At 34.3% G+C, this 27706-nt stretch overlaps 1 long non-coding RNA gene across 1 annotated transcript; it reads left to right on the forward strand.

The window, feature by feature from the left end:
• Positions 1–105: 105 nt before the first annotated feature.
• On the forward strand, positions 106–21037 carry LOC140609924 (uncharacterized). Its single transcript, XR_012011654.1, has 4 exons — positions 106–209; positions 1040–1172; positions 17305–17395; positions 20732–21037. It is a non-coding gene; the product is annotated as an uncharacterized lncRNA (long non-coding RNA).
• The last annotated feature ends 6669 nt before the right edge of the window (positions 21038–27706 follow it).

Below are 27706 nucleotides of genomic sequence, written 5' to 3' on the forward strand. Positions count from 1 at the left end.
TTTATGGCCCTAAATTTTACTGTGTTTTTAACAAAACGTGGTATGGGATCATACGGTATGAGATAATACATTTTTACTGATTAGTTTCTATCATTTTCTTCATGTAACAGAGTTGAAGGAGATAGTAATAAAGTCTACATTACTATATATTTGGTTCACCAACATGTCTATTTTGACCTGCTGCTATAAATTTATTTCCTTTATCACTGGTAAGTACATTTAACAACTCTGAATGTAATCCTAGGCAATCTGTCCAATAGAGCTTTCAAATTGTCCAACTGACATTTAGTCTTTATATTAACTCCACAAAATACTAATAGGAATTATTTTTCTAAATAAAACAAAAGTTATACCTCATCCTCAGCTCTATCAAAAATCTAAAGAATATTTAATATCTTAGAAATCCATTTCTTACATACTTTTAGTTGTCTTTGTATTAGATTCACACAGATTAAAGCCCATGAGTGGGAAATAATATCTTTCCAGATGCTTTTGCCATCAGACAAAATAAAAGGCCTCAATTGCAATTATAGTAAGTCTATAATTTAAGCTAATGTATAAACAGAAAAAAATCACCTTTAGAATCCATCAGTCACTTAGGAAAATTATTTTCTACCAAGTGGCATTTATGGTTATCTCTGTTTAAGGTGAAACTTGTCTGGAAATATACAGACACTAAAACAAAAATAACCACCTATTTTTTTTGCCCTGTTCTGCTCTCATTTGAAATCCTGCTGTTGTTATCAAATTTATTTATTTTCTTTTTCTTTCCCTCCTGTGGAGTCTTCTAAACTATTGCATTTGCTATGTAGTTTTTGTGAGAGATACATGGAACCATTTAGAATGATTTATTTGTAAATGACTTGATCTAATTCCCTTACTTTATCATTTGTCATTGTGTTTATGGTTTAAATCACTGAACCACAGTTAAATAATTAAATTAAAATGTGGAGAAATTTGTCACATCATTAAAAATAATGACAAAAATCAAGGAAGAAAATGAATTGTCATATGTTTTTGTTTTTTCCCCTCCATACAGTGTATTAAACAAACCAATCACTCTTCATAAATGGAAACTGGATTTTATGAAGCATAAAAACAAAGAATGAAAATTTACATTGATGGTGGGAGAAAATCAGGGAACCTAAGTTATGCATAAATACATAAATATAGTAAGTAATCATGGTTCTTATTACTCTGAAATATGTAGATCTTTTTTTCCTATAAGTCTTCTTTCTAAAACCTTGATCATTTCCATTTTCTAAGTTATCTTTTAAAAACAAAAGTGTGATGTGGTCAAAACTGTCTTTCCTAAAGATATGTGAAACAATTTTAAAGTTTCTTGATACTTTATTTCTTATATTTGATTAAACTTGAAACTAAGAAACATGTTATTCCACATCCAGTGTTATATAGTTGGAAATCAGTTTTATATTGTATTACTTTGGTAATTTGGCTTTGGATAATATCAATTTTCTTAGCCCTGATGTACTTTTGAACTCATTTTTATCCTTGCAACATCACACCACTTTGATCTATATTCCAAATTCTAGCAAAGTAAAATAACGCAAATGAACTTTGACAAAAATATGCCTAAATTTTCATTTTGCCTTCTTTCTAAAATCTGAAGAAAAATAATGGTCTCATTCTTCAACAAGAAAATAAAGAACACTGAACTCATAGTACATATGAACTCATTCGATGAAATACAATAGTAGAGCTGCAATAAGAATTTTATGTGTCATAGGAAAGCCTAAGACTGTCATATTTGGTACCAAACCGGTGTCATTGAGTTGAAAGAAAGAAGGATTTACTGCTATTAAATGGTCATTGCTTGACTTATAGGGGAAGCTTGAAGGAGTTTCCAAGCAGAAAAGCAAGGAAACCCCAGGAAGGGAGAAGGAGGCAAGTTGAGGCCTGATGTTGAATAGATCTCTAGGGGAAAGACCAGTTTTGAAACTGACATCTAAGTTAACAGAAAGAAAGCCAACCGCTTTTTGCTCAGCAGCCACTAAAACCTGTTGAGATTTGTGAATTAGTTCACATCAGTATGAGAGAATGATAGAGACTAAGTGTAAGGAATGTTAAGAAGACGAAGAAAGAAAAATTATGTGGCTATTTCAGTCATGCCTTGTGCTTCCACAATGAGAGCCAATATTGGCACAATGTCAATGGGAAAATGAGCTAATTACTGGAAGATATGTGCCCACTAAAGCGGGGCATGACATCATGATGGATTTGTGTGAGATGAAGAGGAGGACTCAAACACGAATTTAGGTCCCATGTATGTCACTGGTAGAATTATGACTCACCTAAATAAATGACACAACAGAGAGGCTTTTAAGGCAGAAAACAAGTTGAGTCTGGTAATAGAGGTGTTGAATGTATGATAGTAACAGAATGCTCAGTCTTCAGACTTTCTGAGCTAGTGCATTTAAATATAAACAAGATTGCTACATTTATCAGATATAGTATGCAAAATTTCATATATGATCTCTTAAAAGGCATTTGTTGTTCAAGGGGCACCATTTTTGCAGAGAAAGGAAGAAACTGTTAGAAAAGAGAGAGACTTCAACAGCCAGTCCAGAAAGTTTTTGGCCACAGTGTGGCAACATTCCTTGTGTTAAATGCCTAACATTCAGTCTTAATTGTTTTTTTTTTTTTTTATGTTTTTCTGTAGAACTACTTCCTTGCTTTATTATATTTTTTCAGTTATTGAACCTTCCCACACTAGATTATAGTCCTTCCATATTTTGTCAGTAAGAGAAATAGGAAAAGACATTTTCAAAATTTCTAATAAAGGTATACAGAGAAATATTCATAAGTACCAGAAAAGATGTTCTTGTTTCTCCTTCCCTAAGTGTACTGCTGAATCGGAAACCATAGGGAATATAGTCCTGGGATGAAGAGAGACTTTTGTGACCGCCACATTTCATATTCATATATCCTTGATATCCTATTGCCTAAGATTACTTTTCCATTTTATTTAAGCTATATGACTTGGCATCATTCAAATGTCCCTATTCATGTATTTAATAAATTTATGTATAATGCTTACTCTGAGCCAGAAACTAGTTGAACTACTTCACAAATAAATCATTTAAATCTCTTAGCAACATTATAAGATAGGTATTACCATTATTGCCTATTTCCGTTGAGGAAATTAAACATTTGGAAGTGAGGTAACATTTCTGAGTCATATAAGCTGGTTAAAGGAGGAGATCTCTAGTTCTTAGTTCTAACTACAACACTATGCTATCTCTATAACTATATGAATCAAAGTGTTCCCCTTATTTTAGAGAGGACACCCTTAAAACTCTACCTTGCACAGGTACAAAAGAAATTTCACAGGAATTGGAGTTGAGGTCCATTTTATTTAGAACTTCCCTGCTTTTCCTTTTTTTTTTTTTTTTAAAGATGTTATTTATTTATTCATAAGAGACACAGAGAGAGAGAGAAGCAGAGACACAGGCAGAGGGAGAAGCAAGCTCCATGCAGGGGGCCCAATGTGGGACTCGATTCTGGGACTCCAAGATCACACTCTGGGCTGAAGGCAGATCCTCAACCGCTGAGCCACCCAGGCACCCCATAGAAGTTCCCTGATTTTCATGCAGAGGTACAATCCATTTTTTCTGAGAACTGATTTTGGATTTCTTTCCTTGAAATAAGGCTAAGCAGTTTCAGGTAACAAACTCATTAGTCTTTATTTATTGCTAAAAGATTTTTCCTAAGAATCAGTTATATGTAAGAACTTAGTGTGTAATGCTTTGAATATAAGAGAAAAGTGGTATTTGTAGTCTAGCAAGTAAAGTGCTAGTGGGAAAAAAGGAGTGCATAAAATAACATGATCAAAACTTTGTAGAAGCTGGAATTTAAGTGAGAGATAAGAAACCCACTCATTCCAATAAATCTTAGGACTTCAATAAAATGAGAATGGTTTTAGATTCTATGGGACTTGATTCTGGAAGAACAGAAAAGAGCAAAGCCAATATGTCAGGCAATAAAAAAGGATAGGGAAGGAGTTAACTGTGCTCTAATCTCCTCCCTCCCTAAAGATTTCCAAGTGATCAGGTCTGAGCTCAAGAGCAAAAGACTTTTAATTGGATAATAAATCAATGTTTTAACATAGACAGGACCAAATTATTTTCTTGCTTGAAAATGAAGTTGTTCATTAAGAATTGAAAGTGACAAAAACTCAGGGTTATTCCTAGGATTTCAATCAAGGATAAGGAGGGAGATCCAACAGAAATATCATGGTAGCAAAGTAATAATTTGGTCATTTTCTGTTTGTTACAAAATCTGGTTACATTTAATTCCTATGAAAAAACTCTAGATAATGTCAGGGCAACTGTCAAAGGATCATACCAATATTCTACATTTTATGATGTTTGATGTGACCCTGTTAACATCTCTACCATACAAATATTATTATCCCGTAAATGGGAACATCACATTTTTCTAAGATCCCAGTGATATTCAAGTGCCTATTGAATTTATCCTACAGGACTGATTTAAGTTCTACAGAAGCCTTTTCACATGAGCAAAAACCCTATACATTTCTCCTGTCTCATGTTAGCTCCATTCCAATACTCTCCCCCTAGCACTTACTGTGCCTCAACGACTCAGAATTTGAATTACCTTATAAAAAAATGTGAACGTTTTTGGAGTACTAATAGGTAACAGCATAAATCTATTAGGGCTGCCCTTTCCAGTCAGTAAAACTGGTTACCTTTCAAAGAGCTAAAAAATATTAATTTAAAAATTCAATATTCTAAGGTTGCAATTAGATCTGTACTTATACCAAATCCCACTTTCTGATAAGATAAATGATAAATTGGTACTCCTGGGTGGTGCAGTCAGCTAAGCCTCCAACTTTCAGTTTCAGCTCAGGTCCTGATCTCAGGGTCTTGGATCCAGCCCAGAGATGGGCTCCGCACTGAGCAGGAAGTCTGTTTAAGATTCTCTCACCCTGGGAGGGGCACCTGTGTGGCTCAGCTGGTTAAGTGTCTGCCTTCTGCTCCAGTCATGATCCTGGGGTCCTGGTATCAAACTCCCTGTGAGGCTCCCCCCAGAGTAGGGGGCCGCTCTCCCTGCTTGTGCTCTCTCTCTCATCAAATGAAATCTTTAAAATAAAATTTAAAAATAAATAAAATAAAAGATTCCTGAGGGAATCACTCTCTCTCTGTCTATGCATGTAATGTCAGTTTCTAAAATATAGACATAGGAGAGTATGTATGGGATTATAACATTTATATAAAATATAGTTTAGATAGATAGATAAACTGATAGATGATAGTAAATAAACACATGCAGGTATCACAGCTATCCCTCTGCACGTGCATGTTTACAATATTTGAAATGCATACATCTAAATGTATATGCAAAATTACTTATAAAAAAAGTTCAAAAGGCATAGAAGTAGCTGCTAATTATTATGTCTGCCTTTGAGGGGAAACTGAATACCTAGGGAGAAAAAAATTAACATTTATTCCTTGTCACAATATTTCTATTGTTACCACACATGTACTACTTTAATAATTTTAAAACTTAAATGTTAAGACATTTTGATTTTTGATTTTTATTTTAACTTTGAGATCTTACTCACTGCACTCTAGGGGAGGTGTTGGGAATTGCTGTTAATCTTTCCTCAATGTTTGTTTCCTACTGTAGAATTGCTAACTAAAACGCAGAAATATAGCATACCCAATTAACATCCAGTTTTACATAGACTATGAATTTAAGGATAAGTGTGTGCCAAATATTGCATAGGATATACCATTTGCTCTATATGGTAATCCTACCTTTAGTTTGGCATATAATGCAAGAGATGTGATTGTGTAATTAGGGTGATCATCTAATTAATTATACAAATCAGAACTCTTTTTGAGAGTGAAAGTATTACCATCTATAATTTCATTATATAAACACACTTAAGCCAGGACTATGTCTGGCAAACTGGATTATAAGGAAATCTTAAATGTTATTTAACTCTCCACTGGGAGAGGTGGGAAGAAGCTTTGTTAAAGTAAAATATTAACCATTGACTATGACACTCTTGATCAAAGCTACCAATGAACACTCTTGCCTGCATTGCTTCCTTTCACTAATTCTGGAAGGATCAGAATTAACCTCTGCGAGATTCAGCTAGTATATAATAGTTGTGGAGAATGGCAAAAAACAAACAACCAAAAATCATAAGTGTATAATAGAAATTGCATGTGGACATCAGTTTAATATCCATCCAAAAGGAAAAGAGATTAAGAAAGAAGCAAAAAAGAATAACCATTATCTCAATAATAGTTTTACTTTAAAAGAAAAATGTTGCTAATTCCTAATCCAAGTACCTATTGCCCCAGTGTGCTACATTAGAGAGCATCTCCCTAGCGTATATACCATATCATAGAACATACAGCTATATTTTAACATACCTAGGATGGTTAAACTATAAAAACATTATTATAGATTGAAGTCGAAGATTTTTTGAAGAGTATTTAAGAGAATACTTGTAAAAGCAGTTTCCTGGAAGGAGTTATACTTTAAATGCAGTGACCTGTGAAGAACTTTCTTCTTTTTAGACCTGTCTGCTTCAAAAGGTTTATTGATTATGGAGAGGAAAGAGTAAAATTTTGTGTTTATTTTATATTTTGATAACAATTTTTGTGGTTTTCTAAGTTTTTATTTAAATTCCAGTTAGTTGACATGCAGTGTAATATGTTTCAGGTGTACAATTTAGTGATTCAGCAGTTCCATACAACATCTAGTGCTAAAGACAAGTGCCTTAATCCCCATCACCTATTTCCCCTATCCCTGCCCTCCCCTCCGGTGACCATCAGTTTGTTCTCCATAGTCAACAGTCTGTTTCTTGATTTGCCTCCCTCTCTCTTTTCCCTTTGCTCATTCCTTAAGTGTCTAAAAGAGAAAAACACTATGCTATCATCTCTTTGTTCTATGTATCACATAGATTAACAGGAAGGAAGAGAAATTCAACTGCAGAAGTTATGTTAATAAGATAAACCACATTAAGCTAGTATTTACATGCTGCTTGTTTATAGGATATTTACTTTAATAAGCCATTCAGCGTTATAAATGACCATGAAATTATCAATTACAGCCCCAGCATAAGTGGGATACACATGCAAGTTATAAAGAACCTATGTAATAATGAGTGTCAGGATGTACCAAAAACAAACAAGCAAAATAGTACCAGGACTCAAGGGTAGTCATTGGACCCTGAAGGAGAAAGTTCACTCAAAATTTTGGGTTTCTTGCTTTTGTTTATTTCCCTGTAAGATGACTATGACCTTTAGGTTAGGGATGATGCCAGGTTGATGACCTAGCAAAGAGATGGGAAGTGGAATAAATATGCTGATTTCACCTTCTAATCTCCTGACAGGGCTCCCTATTGGTCAAAATAAATGGAAACTCAGAGGAAAAAGAATATGAAAATACCAAATGATACAAATCTGATCAGTATTCTAGGTTGGGAATATGGTAGAGAAGAACAGAGAGTAGCTAGAAACAGAAGATATTTGACATATTAACTCAACCAATAAATAATAAGTGCTTATTAGACACAAGAAATTGTGTTAGGTACAGAGGAAAAATGAACAGGACAGGGTTCAATCTTTCTAAAAAGAAAGGTTTATTACAGAGACTTTAAAATTGATTAAATATCAAAGAGAAATAGAATAAACATGTACATAATTTCCTCACACACAAAGAATATTTGTGTATCTTTAGACATTCAGTTATTCAGAAACCGTAGTTTGAGGATCATCAGGCTTCTACTTTCTTATTTCAAATATCTATCCATTAATATTTAAACATCTATTACCATTTAATGATTCTGTGTTATTTCAAGATGGTATTGAGTTTCTACCTAGTAACTACATTAGTATTTTAGCAAGAGGGGCATAAAGATTTCAATATTTGTATAAGCCCAGTATTTTGGTAATAAACCATCCTCAGCCCATTTCAGTTAAGCCACAACAGAAAGTCAAGGTCTTGGTAATTGTTTAAAACCCATTTCTATCTCTTCATTTTCACAGTTTGAATGTAAATCTCAATTTTAATCTCTTTCTTACTCTTTAACTTCCATCTCTCCCTGTCTCTCCCCTGGACCCACATCTCTCTCTGTTCGGATATAAACTTATTACCTGTGGTCAATTGATTTTTAACAAGGATTTCAAGTCCATTAGTAGGAAGAATTTAGTCTTCTCAACAGATGACCAAAAGATGCTGGGAAAACTGGATTTTCACATACTAAAGAATGAAATTGGATCCCTCACCTCATACCATATACAAAAATTAGCTCAAAATGATCAGCAATATAAATATAAGAGCTAAATTCATAAAATTTTTAGAAAAAAATATAAGGGTCAATATTCATCACCTTGGATTGAGCATCAGATTTTTATTTAAACAATATATGATATGTATCATATATATCATATATAATGTAACACACAATGTTACATTAGTTTCACATATAAAACAGTGATTTGACAAGTCTATACAACAAGCTATGCTCACAAGGGTTCCTACCATATATTACCATACAACGTTATTAAAATACCATTGAAGATACTCCTTGTGATGTACTTTGAATTCCTGTGACTTACTTATTGATTCCATAACCACAAGCTTGTATCTCGTATCCCCTTCACCTAGATAGGACACTAAAAGCACTAGTGAAAAGAGAAAAGAAAAATGATACATTAGATTTAACCTATATAACAACAGCAACAGCAACATAAACACAGTTGTGTACCTGTGGTAGTTAATTTCACATGTCAACCAGGGTATGGTACAGTACATGAATATTTGGTCAAACATTTTTTCTAGATGCTTCTTTGGAGGTATTTTTTAGAAGATAGTAATATTTAAATCAGTAGGCTTTGAGTAAAGGAGACACTAATCCCTCCATGATGTAGATCAGCTTCATCAAGTCATTTGAAGGCTTTTTGGAAAAAAAAGACCAAACTCTCCAGAGGAAGAAGGAATTTTGCTAGCAGACTGGTTTTTGACTGGAACTGCATCTCTTTTCTGAGTCCTCAGCCCTCCAGTCAATCCTACGGATTTTGACTTGTGAGCTTCCACAATTCCATGATCAAATTCTCTCTCTCGCATATACATATGTGTGTGTGTGTGTATATTAAATATTCAACAAAAATATTCATTTTATACACAACACCAACTCTCACCCACCCACCATACTATTTCTATATGTATATATGGATGATAGATGGATAGATGATTGATAGATAACAGTATAGATACAGATATATATAAAGAGATGATGGTTAAGGGATGAGATGATGGTTAAGATATACAGATTCACAACAATCCCTACCAAAATTCCAACAATCATTTTTTTCATAAGTTAATATAAATGTATATCCTATTGCCTCTGTTCTCTGGAAAATTATAATACAAAATCAAAGATATTATTAAAAAAGTGAAAGACATCCAAAGATCACGAGAAACTACTTGTGCAAACCATGTATCTAGTAAGTATTTAATACCTAGAATATGTAAAGGGCCTACAAATCAACAACAAAAAGTGCATAAAATGAGAAAAAAAAAAACCTTGGATATCAATCCAAAAAAGATATACAAATGTCTAATTAGCAAATGGAAGGATGTTCAATATCACTGGTCATTAATGAAATTCAAGTCCAAACCACAATTAAACACCACTTCATATGCACTGAAATGAAAGTAATTTTTCAAAAAAAAGAAAGTAACTGTTGGAAAAGATGCAGAAAATATGGAACCCTTGTAAATTGTTCATGGGAATATAAAATGGTACAGCCACTGTGGAAAACAGCTGGGCAGTTCTAGTAAACATAGTGGACCTGCATAGTCCAACAATTCCATTCCTAGATCTGTTCCAAAATAATGGAAAACAGGAACTTAGACACTTGCATACCAATGTTTGTTGCGGGATTATTCACAATAGCCAAAGGATGTAAATAATTCAGGTGTTCATCAGATAAACAGATAAACAGAAATTCATACAATGGACTATTATTCTGCCATAAAATAAGCCAGACACTAAAGGACAAATAGTATATGATATCGATTATGTGAATATCCAAATATCTGTAAATTGACCCAAAAAGTAGATTAGAAGTCACCAGAGCCTGGAGTGGGTGGGGAGGAAGCAGAATGGGGAATTATTGCTTAATGGTTACAGAGTTTATTTTGGGCTGATGAAAAAATTTCAGAAATAAGTAGTAATTGTACAATATCGAGAATGTAATTAATGGCACTGAATCACACTTAAAAATGGTTAAAATGGCAAATTCTATGTTTTGTGTATAAATATACAATATAACATATTTTACATATTGTATTTATATATTTTATATGTTACATATCTAAATATATTTTACTACAATAGAATGCAATAATGAATCTTACCTTGTGATGGAAGAAGGGCTCACAATTGTAATAAATTGGTCCCTAAGCCTTATTAAGAATATGATGATTGACAAAGACCTCAGAATGCTGGAGGTATTATCCATGTAGAGACTTCTCTGGTAGAGGAGTGTCCCCAGAACTCCATAGCTCATATAGTTAAGGTAGAATTAGGGAAGAGAAGTTAAGGATTGAGGTCAGAGAGTTAAAGGCAGATAAAGATAGCAACCATGTAATAACAGCATAGCCATGGAAAAACATGACATGATACAGCTTTATTCAGTAGGGCTCATGCAGAAGCAGTAAAGCTTGGATGTGCTAATGGGAAGCAAAGCTAAATTTTTCATTACAATCCATTAAAACCACAATGAACACATTGTGGCCATTCTCCTTGGAAAGGAGTTCAAAATAATTCTGCAAAAACAATTCTATTTTTCACTCACTGCTGTCACTTCTCATTTACTTCTCTAAGAAAAACAGTGGGACCAGATATTTAAAATATTTCTCTGAGATATTCAAAGTATTCTAAATGGATACAGTAACCTCCTTTGCCCTGAAGTTGCCTTATTTAGTCTGTAGCACTGAAATGGTGACAAAACCTCACAGAAACAGTGCATAATATACTTGCTCCCAGGGAATGTATAGATTTACTATTTACATAGTTTTCCCCTTTTGGGAATTAAGCTCAGAAGAAAAGCCTTTCAAACACTGGGGGCATAGGCCATCGAATACAGTTGTGTGTGTGTTTTCTGGGATGTTTATCTTGTCAACAGTAATATTCCTTTTTCCTGTAAACATTTACTTAGCAGAAATGTTAAAAGTTTTTCTCTTAGCTTGGCCACCAGAATTTTCTTCACAAAGTAAAACTCTGAAAGAATGTTCTCAGATTTAAAAACCCCAAAACTATTTTGTTTTTAGCATCCATTGTTTGTACAGAATTTTCCTTGCTAAGAAACAAAAGGGGGAAAAGTATCTAGACACTTAATACATGTCCAAAGAACAAGGAAATAATATTTCTAAATCCCCATGACTCAGAGTGGCAGTCAATGCAAGTCCACATTCCAGGCCACAATTCTAGTCTTAGTCTCTACAGTTTAAAAAAAGAAAGAATAAAAAAAGCTTCATTTGTGGTCCATTATTCATTACTATTCAGTAATATGAAAGTATTTTCTTTCAGTGCACACTTAGGTTGGCAAAAGTTTTTAAACATATGTGTTAAGTGTTTTATAGAGATCGGATGTTTCTAATTTCCTTATGATTTAAGTCTATAGACGTTCAGTGGTCATTGACTGTATCTTAGATCAGAGTAGTTAAAAGTTCCAAACAAGTGTGGACATGAAAAACAAAACAAAACAAAACAAAACAAAACAAAACAAAAAAACACCACCTGTCATCCTCACCGAACCCTTGATTTTTTCATGATTTTGAAATAGAGCAATAAATCTGAAAGTGACCTTAGGTAGTAACTATTACAACTTACTCACTTTACAAATGAAAAGCAGAGCCCCACAGAGATTAAATGCTGCCTCTAAGGAAAAGGCTTGTAAGTAACCAATCTGGACCTAGTAGATTTCAATATTCTTCCCAACATACCACACTCCCTCTGACCTATTCTTCAGCGGCTCCACTTGTAAGGACAAATACAAATTAAAAATGAGAGCCTTAATTCTCCCTGTTGAAAATCAGGGAAGGTATTTCCCCGCGCTCCTTTTTCAGTGAGCATTTATCTTAGAGTTACTGTAAGTACTTTCTGCTCTGAAATGTACATAAATACTTCTGAAGACTAAATTGGCATTTTGTCAGCTTTATGACCTTGGAATGTCTTTCTGGAGATCCTGGGAGCAATCTCTATGAAATACAAACATTAAGGAAGATAGCTCCCCTGTCTTCCCATTTCTCAAATAGGAGGGCAAAAACTTGACTTTGGTGGGCAGCACTTTGCTCCAAGATGCAAAACTACTTCCTAGTATTAACAGTATTAGAGGTTGGTCTTTCCACTAGGCAAAGCCAATTCACTAACATAACACAGATTCCAGGTAAAATGAGGATATATCGCATGGGACAAATGGTGTTGTCAGTTTTCTTACTTGAGAACTAGTTGTTCATCTCAAAAACATGCATGTATTTAACAAAATATAGCTGCTTGGCCAAATGAAAGGATGAGATTTCTATCTTTACAATTTCTTATCAGATTCCCTTAGCAGATGAGCATCATGTTCTGGTTTACTGCTTGTTCAATAATAAAGGTATTTTCTTTCCCTACTACCTTTGTGGGAGATTAGATTTTTAACTATATTTTCCCAATACACTAGAATTGGTCTTTCTTTCTTCCCTCATTCCTCCTTCCCTTTACTATGTACCTTTAATCCTTCAAAAAAATTTAGTGTAAGAAACTGCACAATAGATATATAATCAACGTTTCTTGAAAACTTAATTCAGGAAACCTTTATATTGCACTATTGAGAAGTAAGTACTATGATAGGCACTTATTTGTACAGGATCGACAAAATAGGCCTTTGTCCTCAAGAAACAGACAGAAGAGAAAGACAATGAACACATAAGTATAATGTTATAGGGTTAATGGAATGATAGCAATGGACGTGAAGTCCTCTACAGTGTAGTGGGTAAGGGCAGAAATTCTGACCCCAAACTCTCTAAATTTAACCCATTTTTACCACTTATAAGACTGATGACTTTTGCCAAAGTTCTCTGTACCTCAGTTCTTTATTTGGGGAATAATATTACCTACTACATGTAGGGCTGTTACGAAGAATAAAAGACTTTATGTACATCATGCCCTTAGAGAGTACTTGGCATGACTTAAGCCCTTTACAAGTCATTTGTAGAAATCTATAGGAAGAAGTCTAACCCATCCTGGATGGTGGTTTCCATGAGTTCTGAAGATAGACAAAGCAAATGTATGAAACTGTACTATGTATGTGGAGATGCATTTGCAGCTTAGGGTTTGGTGAAGTTAAATTGCAAAGCATAATGTGAATCATGAAGATGATCTTTTCCATGTTCAAGAGGTAACTCCTCAGTAAGGAGTTGCAGAAGGAATTTAGGAAGATGCATAATAATCAGATTTGTAGTTAGATATAGCATGACACCAATTTATTAGAAGATAAATTTTGAGTTACTGGAAATCGAAGGCGAGATAAGAATGATGTGGGTTACAAAAATTTGATTGCCAGATGACCTTATACTCTGAAACTCTAAAATGTACTTTATTTTTTTTTTAAACTTTTATTTATTTATGATAGGCACACAGTGAGAGAGAGAGAGGCAGAGACACAGGCAGAGGGAGAAGCAGGCTCCATGCACCGGGAGCCCGACGTGGGATTCGATCCCGGATATCCAGGACCGCGCCCTGGGCCAAAGGCAGGCGCCAAACCGCTGCGCCACCCAGGGATCCCTAAAATGTACTTTAAATTATACTAATTAATAGTGCAGCTTAGAAGTCTGTTTCTGAGAGCCGAGTGGGCAGGATATCTAATTTCCCTTGTTTAAATCTCCTAGATCTCAGCATTAAGAAGAAAAATATGTTTTTCCTGTTTTACCTACTTAATTTTTATAGGACACTGGAGGAGGTTAATTTTAAAGTTAATCATCAAATAGATATATTGAGTTTTTCTTACCTCTTAAAACAAGAAACTATGTAAGGAAATAGAACCTTAACATCGCACTTTGATTTTAATACATACTTTTTGCAATGGAAAGTGTCCTGATTACTAATATCTTCTTGCATTAGTGTCCATTATACCCTGAATGAGAAAAAAAATCCTATGCATACATTTAAGTATGGCTATTCTTATGAGTAAACATCTGCTTGATCAAATTTCTCTCTAAGTGGTAAGATAACTGACAGAGTTAGGAAAACATAAAGAATGTGAAGAGGGACTTGCACAGAAGTCTGATTATTAGTCTTATTTATGCAATTTACACTGCCATACTGACATGCTTTATACTTGGTTTTAGGTTTATTAGCAAAGTGACCTTTTGTCTTTAGCCAGGTCAGAATGTAGAAGAGCTCTGGTTCTGTCATTTGCCACGTTATATAGTCTTTACTTTTGTATCCAGTCAGCCTCTTCACACACACATGTACAATTAGTTGATAATAATCACTCACTTGCTGAAACATTACTTACCATATGTTTCCAAGAATTTTCAACATGCATATATATCACCTTGGTATGGGAGAGCTTGGTTCTTGTCTCATAAAGTCAAAGAATCTCACGGACAATAGAGAGTGAACAAAGTGATAGAAATTTATTAAGCAGAGATACAGAGAAAACTCTCAAAAGTGGAAGGGTCCCCACAGGCTGCCATCAGGGACTTTTACGTCTATCTTTTTTGGGAAACTGACCAGGGAACTAGGTAAATTTCCTGTCAATATTAGGGTGGATGTTTAGAACAAACATGGTGGACTTGTAACTATCATAATAACAAATAAGATGTTCTTGTAAATATCATGAGCCCAAACAAGGTGTTCCCTTCTTTCTGGTTAATATCTCCTCCATAATATTTCTCTACATCTGGAATTTCTGTGAGCCTAGTCAGGTAGCCCATGGCCTTGAGAGTCATGTGTGGTCTTGGTTTGAGCAGAGACTACTGATAGCACTTTAATTACATATTTCTTTGTAGTCTCGTGAGTTTCTGTGATTTATTTAATAGCCATTAAAGGGGGCTACTCCCTAACATTTTGGAGCTGGGGAGCCAGGTTTTTCTGTTTTTTACTGTCAAAGACAGAGAGAGAGAGAGAAAGAGAGGGAGGAGGGGCAGAAGGACAGAAGGAGAGAAAGTATCTTAAACAGAATCCCAGTTGAGCGCAGAGCCTGATGTGGGGCTCAATCTCAGGACTCAAGAGTCAACCAAATAAGCCCCCAGGTGTCCCTGCACTTCAACTTCTAACTACTAATTTATATATTTCAAATAATTTTAGACTGGAAAAATGAACTCAAATATAATTTAAATCATATTTGTGTAAAAAATTATAATGAATTCCCCGTGTTTTACAATGAATTTAAGTTATGTAAGTCTACATTCTGTGATCTTTGCATTGTCATTTTTTGCCAATTCAAAAGATAGGTTCATATCTTTACCTTGATTTTTTTCCTTAAAGGGAAAGAACATGATAAAAAAATCAGTAAGGAGTGTAGTAAAATATAATAGCTTAATAGGACGATATAGAGAGATATGCAGAGGAAAGGAAAATGAACATGGAAAGAGAACATTAGAGGTAAAGAATATTATACAAATACTGAGATATCAGGGGAGCAGATAAGTTTATTTACAAATACCTACTTTATCAGTAAACAAAGAAGTGAAAAAATCTTATTGAAAATAATTTAAGCTATATTTTAAAATACATATGTGAGACTATGACAATTTCAGAAAAATAAACAGTTCCTCTAGTAGACAAAGGTAGTTTGACTTTCTACTACCTTGCTTTTCAAACTTTATACTAAAGAGTTGGGGTAATTATTGCATAAGCAAGAATAATCTCAAACTGGTTGAAGAGATCTAGAAAAAAAAAAACTTTATTATATAAAAGGTAGTGTTATGTTTTGATCTTTTTAATGTTAGAATTTCATATTTTGGAGGCATTTTCCAATTTTAAAGGCTCACCATTGTAAGTAATATATATTTATCTGTATTAAACCCATTTTCTCTGCTCACTCAACTCTTAAAAAATGCATATTTAATATATTTTTATGACTACTACTAAGTATATGTCATAAGAGGATTAATTTGCTAATTTCTTTACCGTGAACAATAATGAATTATTCATTATTATGTGATGAGCTAATGAGAAAAATACCACTTTAGATCAATTTGTATTAAACTGAATTACTGATATGTTTTCTAAACCTTCTTTTTTCACTATCTTTCCCAACTTTGATAGTAACAATCACATTTTTTTTAATTGCATAGGCCAGAAATCATGGTATCTTCATTTATGTTTATGTATTTCCCTCACTCTGCAAATCTAATCCACAAACCCTGACATCTTTATCTTTTAGCACCACTCTAGTCCAAGCCGCCACCATCTTTCACGTTATTGCAACTGCATCCTATGAAGGGAAGGCTTCAGTAAATATTTACTAAATTAATTAATAATTAATGAATATGAACATTTTGGCCTAAAAACCTCCTGGCCAACTAGCAGTCTTCAGTATAAAAATACCCTAGCCTTATTTATGCCAAATATTGAAATATCATGTGTTTACTTATGTAGAGGTCATCTCAAGCACAATAAAAAAACACCATTACTCCAGATCACAGCTACTCTGATTCATTAGTGCTGCTGAAGATAATGCTGTATTGCTCTGTCACAGTTGAGGGTAGTTAAAGCTGACAGCAAATTAAATAACTACTTATCACGGGTTGAATTCAAGCTGCAGGATAATTAAAAACCTGCAAATTTAGTTTTAGTCAAACATGAGTAAGGAAGCAAGAAAAAGAAACTGCAAGAGATATTCTAATTTTTCCTGGGCTTCTTGAGGACCAGGCATACACCATTTGCAAGAGTACGTTTTCCTTAGAGCAAAGAAGTTATGGTATCCATCGCAATTATGTTATCTATTAATTATTTTTGAGAAATATGAAAAAATTTACCCTGAACTGTGTTAAAACTTACTGCTTACTTTATTTGGAATTATTTGTGGGGAATTTGCATTAAGTAATTTGCTTCATTGAATAATCATTGATTATCAGATTAAAATATAGTTACTGAAATGTGATTTTAATATTCAGAGGAAATTGAAGTTGAATTTAATTTTCTTGACAACTTTATAAAAGTGGAATTTTAAAAATGAAGTTTGAATTTGTTAAGTGTACAGTTTCTAATCTTGCTAATATTTTGTATAATAAAATTCTAAGTCAACAGGAAAAAGAAAATCAAAAAATGTGAGAGAAAAAAAGGAGTTTTGTGTTGTGAAATCTGGTCTTCTTATTTTAAAGACCCAGAAAGGTTAGTTATTTAAATAATATCATGTTTTAATACCACTCTGCTTCAATTTTACCCCATGGAGATGGATACTATGATGTGCTACACAGATCTTTAATGAATGAGGAAATCATTTCCCTAGCAACTGGGGAGTACTGCCAGAGAATGCTTTTATCTCCCTGACATCTTTTGAGATTACCTAAGCTAAAAAAAGTAGGTCTTGTCCAAAGTAATGCCTCCTTCCATGGGCAGTTTACATCTAAAAATTGGTCAGTGTGGAGGGCAGAAAGCCAGAACCCCTTACCTCAATGTGAAACAACTTAGAACCCAATTTTTCTCATTTTCAGCTCGAGAAGTCCTCACCAAAGAGGGAAGGCCTTCTTTGAGCCCGTATTGCAATTCAACTTCTCTTTGACCAATCCTCTCTCCTTCCCTTTTCTTCCCCAAAAGTAGATCCCCAAAGCATTCCCAAATAATTTCCTTAAAAACAAACAAACAAACAAAACCCAAACAAACAAAAAACAAAACAAAAAAACATATAGGGCAGCCTGGGTGGCCCAGTGGTTTAGCGCCGCCTTTGGCCCAGGGTGTGATCCTGCAGACCCAGGATCAAGTCCCACGTCATGCTCCCAGCATGGAGCCTGCTTCCCGACCCCCCGCCCCCAATAAATAAATAAAATCTTTAAAAAGCAAATAAATGATTTCCTTTATCAATGTCTATTTCCATTTGGATTCCAAAATGTAATACCCTTGATGCCAATATGGGACTCTACTCAAAGTAATCTCTTTTTTGTGGAGATTGAATTGGAGCTGTAGATCCAAAGAAATCTAGTATGTTGACATTCAGGTGATGAGTGAAAACTACATAAATATAGTAGGCTATAATTAACATCAAGACATTCAAGGCTATATTAGGTGACTGGCAAACAATAATTGTTCAATAAATGAAGTTGAATCACTAAGTGCAGAAAGGCTTTCACTACGTGGTCTACCACTAATTCTGTGACAGTTGTGGTTGTCTCACGATCAGTGTCTCTCCCTGGAACCCACTGGTACTATTTTATAGTCTATTATAAATGATACATCTACAGGGTCATGAAGATGATATTTTCCTGATGTCTAGCCTTCTGAAATCCTTTAAAATTCCATGTCAGGGAGACACCTTTTCACATTTTATGTGCTATCATCAGTGAAGCTTCATTAAGTTATTGACAGAAGTCAAACTGCAAGTCAATTAACACATCAAGCATTGCTGTCAACTAAATAAATAAGTACCTCTCCTTTTAAAGCTTTGTATATGATGGGGTGGGTATTAAATACACACCAATTTAAATTATTTTTGGTCATTTTATACTATTTCAAATACAAATATTAAATATACAATTAGCATATTAAGTTAGAGGCCTGTAAAAACTTGTTATTAAAATGAAGACATCATGTAGCTGATAATTCTAGGGCTGTTCATACTGGGAATTCCTCGGATGTAGTAATAAATGACCTGTGGAGTGTATTAGTTTTCTACCACTTCTGATAACTACCATTATAATAGCTAAAAACAACACAAGTGTATCATCATACAGTTCTGTAGGTCACAAGTCCAAAATGGTCTTACTGGGCTGAGTAAAGTATCAACTAGGCTTTGTTTCTTTCTGGATACTTTAGGTGAGAATTTATTTCCTTACCTTTTTCTGCTTCTAGAGAGTGCCTGTATTCTTTGGTTCATGGCCTCCTGAGTTTTCAAAGCTAGCAACGGTAGATGGAGTCCTTTTTATATCTCATCTCTCTGGCCTTTGCTTTAGGCTCCCTCTTGTATTTTTAAAGAATGCTGGTAATCAGATTAGGTCCCAACTGGATGTTCCAGGATAATCTCTCCATATTAAATGCAGATAATTAGCAGCTTTAATAGCACCTACCACCTTAACATAGCCCTCTTGCTATGTTGTGTAGCAAATTCACAGATTCCAAGGTTTAGGACATCTTTAGGGAGCCATTATTCTGCTCCCCATATTGAGCTGCTGCTAAAATAGGCTGCTGGGATATCTGACCCAATCCAGTTTGACATTTATTATGCATATCTATCTACTCAGCTAAACTTCTTTTTTGCACCTTGGGGCTGACTTGCCCCCTGTCCCCACCTCACTTCCTTTCTATGTGGCATCCTCAGTCTTTTTAAAAACATAGGTGATATTCACACCTGCTCAGATTCCCCTTATTTTTCTTATATGGTTCCTTCCTGCTCAATCCAAAATGGCAGTGGATTTAAAATACCTATAATTTCAACCAATTAATGTTGACTTATATACCTGAACTAAAAGCACAGTTTCTGAAATAGTTTTCTCCTACCCCTTGTATTCCCTGTATCCCAAAGGCATTTCCCTATGTCCCAAAGACATTTATCCTGCTCTACTTTAAAATGAACTTAATTATAATTTTCTGTTTTTATTCCTACTATAAAGAAAATCAATTGGCTGAAGATGTTTTTGTTATTGGTTGTTTTATTCCTCTCTTTAGTATCTTATACATAGTAAATATTCAATAATTATTTCTTAAATGGGAATACCATTAAATGTTACAACAAACCATTTTGAATCGAGTACTTTTACTTCAGGTAAGTGCTTATAGAATTTTGAGCCACAGTCCTACCTGTGAATGTGTACTTTTCAGCATGATGTTGCAGGTTGCACTTATACAACCCTAATAATTAAATGTGTTGTCCTCCATTACCTATTCAAAGCTTTGAAAGTTAACAGTGGAACTTGACTCCTACAGATGATCAATGGTTTGATTGCTCAGAGTTTCACATTCTTCTTACTTTCCCTTGGTTAATACTTACAGATATTTCTCTTATCCATTTCTACTCCGGCATAAAAATACACACCAATTTAGATTATTTTTGGCCATTTTATACTTAATACATTTCCATATGTTATGTGAAAGCTGAAAGAAACAATAGTAAAGAAGTGTCAGTACACCATTGTTAAAAAAACTAGTTAATGGGATCCCTGGGTGGCGCAGCGGTTTGGCGCCTGCCTTTGGCCCAGGGCGCGATCCTGGAGACCCGGGATCGAATCCCACATCGGGCTCCCGGTGCATGGAGCCTGCTTCTCCCTCTGCCTGTGTCTCTGCGCCTCTCTCTCTCTGTGACTATCATAAATAAATAAAAATTAAAAAAAAATAAAAAAAAAAACTAGTTAATGTGAACTTCTAAAAAAGCCTGATTATTTAACAAAAAATATACATGCCACAAGAAGATGCACAAGAGGCTTGTAATTGCCCTGTCAATATAATAAAGCCTAATGTTATTAAGTTTATATACCAACTGAAATACTTAAAATAAAGCAAATTTTTTTTTTTTTTTAGGATGCACTTGAAGCTGAAATGATAAGCAGGAAACTTGCTTTCTGAGAAAGAAAAGGTACTTTAGTCATCAGGAGACTGAAACAGAGACAATATACCTTTTAACCTTATCAGTAAAATCTTATTTCTATGTTTTGTGTAAAAGCATAGTTAAATCTGGGGTGTTAAGGTGGGTTAGTTGGTTGAGCATCCAGCTCTTGATTTTAGCTCAGGTCATGATCCCAGGGTTGTGAGATGGAGCTCCATATCAGGCTTGGTGCTCAGCAGGGAGTCTGCTTGAGGTTCTCCCCCTCTCCCTCTCCTTCTGCTCCTCCCCACCTCTGTGCTCTCATGCTCTCTCTCTAAAATAAATAAATAAATCTTTTTAAAAAAATCATAATTAAATCTTTATTGAAAGCTATCTCTAAAATATTGTAGATTTGTATTAAGGGCTATATTTTTTTCCAGAAGTAACATTCTATGATAGGGAAATGGTGAGAGATAATTGTATAATACAAATAAGGGCTTAGCACAGAGCAGAATTTATTTTTTTATTTCTAATCTTTATCTATTTGTATGGCCTTAGTACAGTGACTAATATTTACATATCAGGCAATCTTTTCTAATAATGTCCTAGAGGTTTTTATTAAGATACAGTTGTTTTAAGAGAGGAAAATTAATGATATACACATTAACCATCAGTGTTTTGTCTCAATTTAGACTAATTTCTACCTTTAGCAAAATGTCCTTTGAATTCAAGTAATGAAGACCTGACCTAAAGATACAGTGAGCCTTCAAGCATGGAATATACACTGGATACTATGAAAGATTAGGATGAAATAAATAGTATGCATTGGAGAAAACAAAGGGCAATGGAAAGATATTAATATAAATTACCTTTAACACACCAAACCATTTAAATAAACTAGTAAATTATGGTGTGCTGGCCATATACAGAATGCTTCAAGACAAATCACCTCTGTAACTCAAGCCATATCTTATCCAATCAAACTGTCTGCCTGAGGCCTCCATTAGAAATAGGTTCTGAGGCCCTCACTGTCATCTCAACAAAAATGGGCTTGTATAAAAATGCCAGATTCTAAAGAGCACCCTGCAACATGACATAACACTACATTTTCTTCAAAAGCCTGATATGCTGTGATGGCAACAAGCTACAGTCAGAGAAACTGTAATAATACATTTGGTTAAAACTTGAGAATTATAGGATTAAGGAACAATAAGGAACAAAAATAGTGCTGACAGAAAACTTTGTTAAATAATTATAAAAATATTTAGGAGGACAGAAGTCTCATTGTCGAAAGAACAATATAAAATGTAGAACCTGTAGCACTCTTCAGAGCATTCAAAACTGTCTAACAAATTAGTGAACAAGAGAAATGAAACTATAAATAGACTACAGGAAATTATTTCCCTCTTCCCACAAGAAAATAAATTAGACTAACATAAAGGGAAAATGTTCATAAGTATGCTTTGGAAAAGTAGCTTCAGATCCCCTCAAAAATATATGCTGTAAAGCTGACTTTCCAAAGTTTTTCTCTTTCTGATCCATTCTACGGTTCAAGCTTCAGGGACATGGGATTGCCATTAGTTTCAGCTATTAAAATAAAGAAGAGCAATAAACTGCCATTTTCATTAATCAGATCTCAACCTCTGATCAGAAAATAGCAGTTGTCAGAAGCCAATCATAAGTTTAACAGTTTGAGAATTTCAATTTATTTTCATATCTAGCACCAGAGAATTGTTGAAAACAAATCTGTTGAAGGCAAGTATGTTAATTAATATAAAGTGCCCATAGTCACTAATTTTTGTTCAAAAGATCAAGAGTCCATATTCAAATCAAAGCCAATTCAAGATGGCACTCTGCCTGCTATGAGCACTGAGAGGTGATGTGAAATGGATTTATGATACGCACAAATACATTCTGACACATTTTATCTCTGCCTTTTTGGGTGTGTATTAAAAAAATTTATTTAAACAATCAAATTGGGCAATATATGACAACGCCAGAGGACTGCTGCTCTAAGGTATTTACCCTGGGTTTGAACAAAGCCCTATCAAAAGATTCCCAGAGGAATAGAGTGTGTTGTTCTTATTCCTAATCCTCAGGGAAGTGAGGTTCAATTTTGATATTCTTATTATACCCCTTTAATGATTCCATTTCCTAAAACTGAGATTACTCTTAAAACATCACACAGACTTTTGGGACTTGGTGAGGGAAAATGGCATTTTCAAATGTCTTATTTATCATCATTATAGCTAATGAATGGGGGTTTCAGGGAAGATCCAATTTATTTTTTTTTAAAGAAAAAACAAAGCAAAAAAGCATGTATATGATATGTAGCAGCTGAAAATGTAGACTGGGAGCCTCAGAGTTATAGTTCAAAATTTTATTCTCTTTGTGTATCCTTGACCAGCTTACTGAATACCCTTATACCTTAATTTCCCGATTTCTGAAATGGAAATTATAATAATACCTGATTCAATTCTAGCAGGAATCAATTACCCTTTTGAGAATTGAATGATTTATTCCTAATATATTCCATTCATTATGATCAGTCATACCGTATATAGACTTGTTCATTAAAATTATAGCTTCCAAGAAATGTGACTGTGGCCTTAAAGTCAGTTCATTTAACATCACTAAGGATTGTTATCTCCCTTACACACATTCCTTCTCTGTCTTTATTATCTGCAACTAGATATTTAGATCAAGGTTGGTTATACTCAATCGATGATTAGTGGCTTGGATGGCAAGCTTTTAATCATGTCTATTACATACCATGCTAACATTCATGCAAAATTAAAGAGAAAAGGTTGCCTTTATCCTAGAAACATAGAGCTGTGTGTCATTGGGCAAGTTACTTCATCTCTTCTGAAGCCTCAGGTGTCTCATCTAGAAAAGGGGTGTGAAAACAGTTTTCATTTCCTAGGGTTATCGTGAGAACTAACTGAGGTAATCCATGTAAGGTCTGCATTATGGGATAAAAAAATAGTTCTTACCCTCGTCTATCAGTGATATTCCATTGTTTAAAACCTATTTCCATTGGTCTGATAACACACCAACATTCTGGATATTGTGAATTTAATATTGGTTAAGACCATGAGAAACAAATATCCACACACATATACAGAAGTTCTGTAGAATATGCCCTGCACATCTTTATAAATGAATTAGATATGCAAATGAAGGGGGAAAAGTTATCAGAGAAAACTCTAGTATTAATGAGTTATCTCTGGAGTTGAATGTAGAATTCTGGAGAAAATTATGTTATTGAAAATATATGTGAAACTATCCTTAACATCTATGCACTAAAACATGAAAATAATTTTCAAATAAGTAAATTTTCAAAGAAAATTTAAGCAGCATAATTAAATGATCCCATTGTTATATTATAGTTTTTTTTTTAAATGAACAACTTTTAAAATTAATTACAAATTTCCAGTCATGGACTGAGTTAATACACTGTTTAGGAAACTTTTTGAAATAAAATTAAGCATTTTGTATCATTGCACACACTTAACTACAAATTGACAATGAATATAAAATAAGCACCATTTTCTTAATGAAAATTCACACCAAAAACTTTTTGGCTAACTTGAAAATATTGTTTTGGATATATGGATAAAGTAATGTAGTCCTATATTAAAAATCACATATAATACAAATAATATATATGTGTGTAATATATATTTAAAATATGTAAATTTAAATATATATAATATATACATTTAAACATATCTTTCTCCCTTGGGTATTTTTTTAAGAAACAATTTCATTCAATCTCTTCAGTGGAGCTTTGACATCATTCTCTTTGTCAAATTTGAATTCTATCAGTAATTTAGTATAGTTTTCCAGAGAATGTCTATTAATTTATAAGTTGAAATATAACGTATTTTGAATCATGCATGACACGGTTACCAAAAATTGTGTCATACTGCTTAAATAGTTCTTTCCACAAATTTAAGACATTTGTTTTTATACTGTATTGTTTGTTGTTTTGTTTACACTGTAGTTTTATATGTATACTCTTCATCAGCTATGTAAACTACTTAACCAAATTGACTTTAAAAGTAATTTTTAAAGGCCTATGTACAAAGGCAACCAACATTTCACCCAAAGAATAACTAATGATTATTAAACTGATCACATTTTAATAAACTAATAATTAATAAATTTATTTATTTGACATTTTTAAAAAAGACACTATCAAGCGAACTCTGTAAGCACTCAAAAGAGCCCCAAGTTGAGATCATGACATCGTGTATTTTCCCCAAAGATTAAACTATTTTCTTTTGTTTTTTTTTCAAAATATTTTGTAATTGAGACTTCTGCCTCCAGGAAGATAGAAGAGATGTATTTTCCCCTATTCTTTTCTTAAGTACAATTAAAAACTCTAGACCTTCCTTTTTTTGTTTGTTTTTGATATAAATAACAACAAGAAAACATAAAACTCTGAAAGGCATAGAAATATGAATTGTCTAGAAAACTTGGGACTCAAGGAACAACACAGTGTGAGTTTTCTGGGTTGTGAGGATTTTTTTGTTTTGCTTTATTTTTTTTCTGCTTTATATATCCCAGACTGGTTGCTGTAGAAGTGAGTAATATGGAAAGGCCACTAGGTATACACAAAAAATGCCCAACAAAACCCGTCTCTCTCTATCCAAAGAACCAGTAACAAAACATTCTAACAAAACAGAAAAGTCTAGATAATAGATAACCACTCTGCAACAAAAGACACATAAACTATGGTCCCATGCCAGCTTGTACCAAGGCTGAGTGGGGGAGAACAGCCTTTTTTTTTTTTTTAATAATTTCTTTTTCTTTTCTTTTTAAACGTTTTTATTTATTCATGAGAGACACAGAGAGAGGGGCAGAGACATAGTCAGAGGGAGTGGCAGGCTCCCTTTGGGGATCCTGACCCTGGACTCGATCCCAGGACCTTGGGGTCACGCCCAGAGCCCAAGGCAGATGCTAAACCACTGAGCCACCCAGACATCCCTGGGAAGCCTGGACTTTCACCCTTATAAGACTGTAGTGAAGCACTTCAGTGTCCACACTGGGTGGTGTCAGAAAAGATGGAGAAGGGAACCAGGACTTTTGTCCTTGCCTGCTATTTAAAGATCCCTCACCACTCTAGTTGTCAGGAGAGACGCCAGGAAGAGTCTGAACTTTCACTGGCACCTGGAAGAAAATAGGTGTCTCGTATATCCTTCTGAGAAGATATTGAAGGAGGGCTAATCAGAGTTGAACTTTAACCATCCTTTAACAGTAAGGAGGCCTCAGAACCATGGTTTTGGTAGAAATCACATGGGAAACAATAACAAGGAGCTTCAATCCTGCCAGTTCCAGTGGTATCAAGGAGAGCACAGTGATGAGCTGGAACGCCTACTCTTGCTCAGAAGTAATGAGACCCCTCCTTTAGAGATCAATGGAGACCAAATAGAAACCTAGGCTTCTATGCCATCTAGCAATAAGGTGGTGATCCCTCCTTTTCCCTAGTGGATATAATGTTATTTCAGTAATAACCATCATCTTTTTTTTTTTTTTAATTAGCCATTGGGATGCAGTGTGACAGAATACTCCAGTTCTATACCCAGGACTCTCCTGGATTACTATGCCTATTGTTCTGGAATAATTATACAATTAATAAATTACAACTAACGCTCTCAAGAGTTTTTTTGTTTGTTTGTTTTTTGGTTGGGTGACTGATAAATTACAATTACTCCTTTGCCTCTATCAAAATAGCCATGATTTTCCTTAGGTGAGAAAAACAGTTTCAAGATCCAGCCACTTTACAGCTCATAAGGTTGAAATGTACTGCCTATTTGGTCTTGTCTGACTGAGACAAGCAGTACAGAACCGTGTATATATCCAGCAGCAGTGCCTTATTGGTGCCCCAACCTTCCCTAGTTGTAGTACTCTGAGTGCAGCCTTCCTTACATCTTTAAATAGACCTCTAGAGTATATTAACTTTCTGCCTGCAATATTATCACAAGGGAAACATTGATTAGCAAAAAGAAATTATCATCATATACATATTTGTCCTGTAACCATCACTTTTGCACAGCAAATTGGGTCGAAACCTGTGTTCAACTTAACTCTATTATTACAGTTGAATTCAACACGTCTTTTGCTTTTTAACTAGAATTGTTTTCCTCACCCAGATAGCTTCATTTTTTTGTCATTTAAAGAACATTGTAAACTTTACTCAGAAACTCAATCATTAACATATTTTTATTGAGAAGCAACCATATCTGATATCAAAGTTAAAGCAGGTCAAATTATTTCAGTGAGAAAGGGTAGTGTTATGGAAATGCTGACGCTGGGCATGTTCAGTCCTAATTTTCTGAAGAAAACTTGGAATTTCTATAGGATAACTCTATGAGAAATCTAATAAGCAATAATTTGGTCACAGGGAACTAACTGGAGGTTAATATCAATAATCAAAGCTCAGAGATTTCAAAGTCCAAACCTTGGTTTCACCAAAATCTAAGACCGTGTAGAACACTCCTTACATATGAGGATTAAGGTGAAAGACTTAATTTATGGCTCAATCAATGTGTGGTCAAGTCTCTTAAAACAATATATCATGGGGTCAGTTAGTGGGACAGTTTGGTCAGCTACCTGAGAACATAATAGGGACTTATCTTGATCATACAATTAAAAACCCATTGTCAGCAGTAAAATCATCTGCACAATTGTAACCCTGACTTTTTTTTTTAAGATTTTATTTATTTATTCATGAGAGACACACAGAGAGAGGCAGAGACACAGGCAGAGGGAGAAGCAGGCTCCCTGCGTGGAGCCTGTTGCGGGACTCCATCCCAGGACCTCCGGTTCATGACCTGAGCCAAAGACAGACACTCCACCACTGAGCCACCCTGGTGCCCCTAATCCTGACTCTTGATAAGAAGATAGAAGTCTAGTTGTCAGCAATAAACCTTCCTAAAATATGGTTTTAATCATACTAATATCTC

The sequence above is a fragment of the Canis lupus genome, chromosome 2, assembly GCF_048164855.1.
Source record: "Canis lupus baileyi chromosome 2, mCanLup2.hap1, whole genome shotgun sequence".
Lineage (NCBI taxonomy): Eukaryota > Metazoa > Chordata > Mammalia > Carnivora > Canidae > Canis > Canis lupus.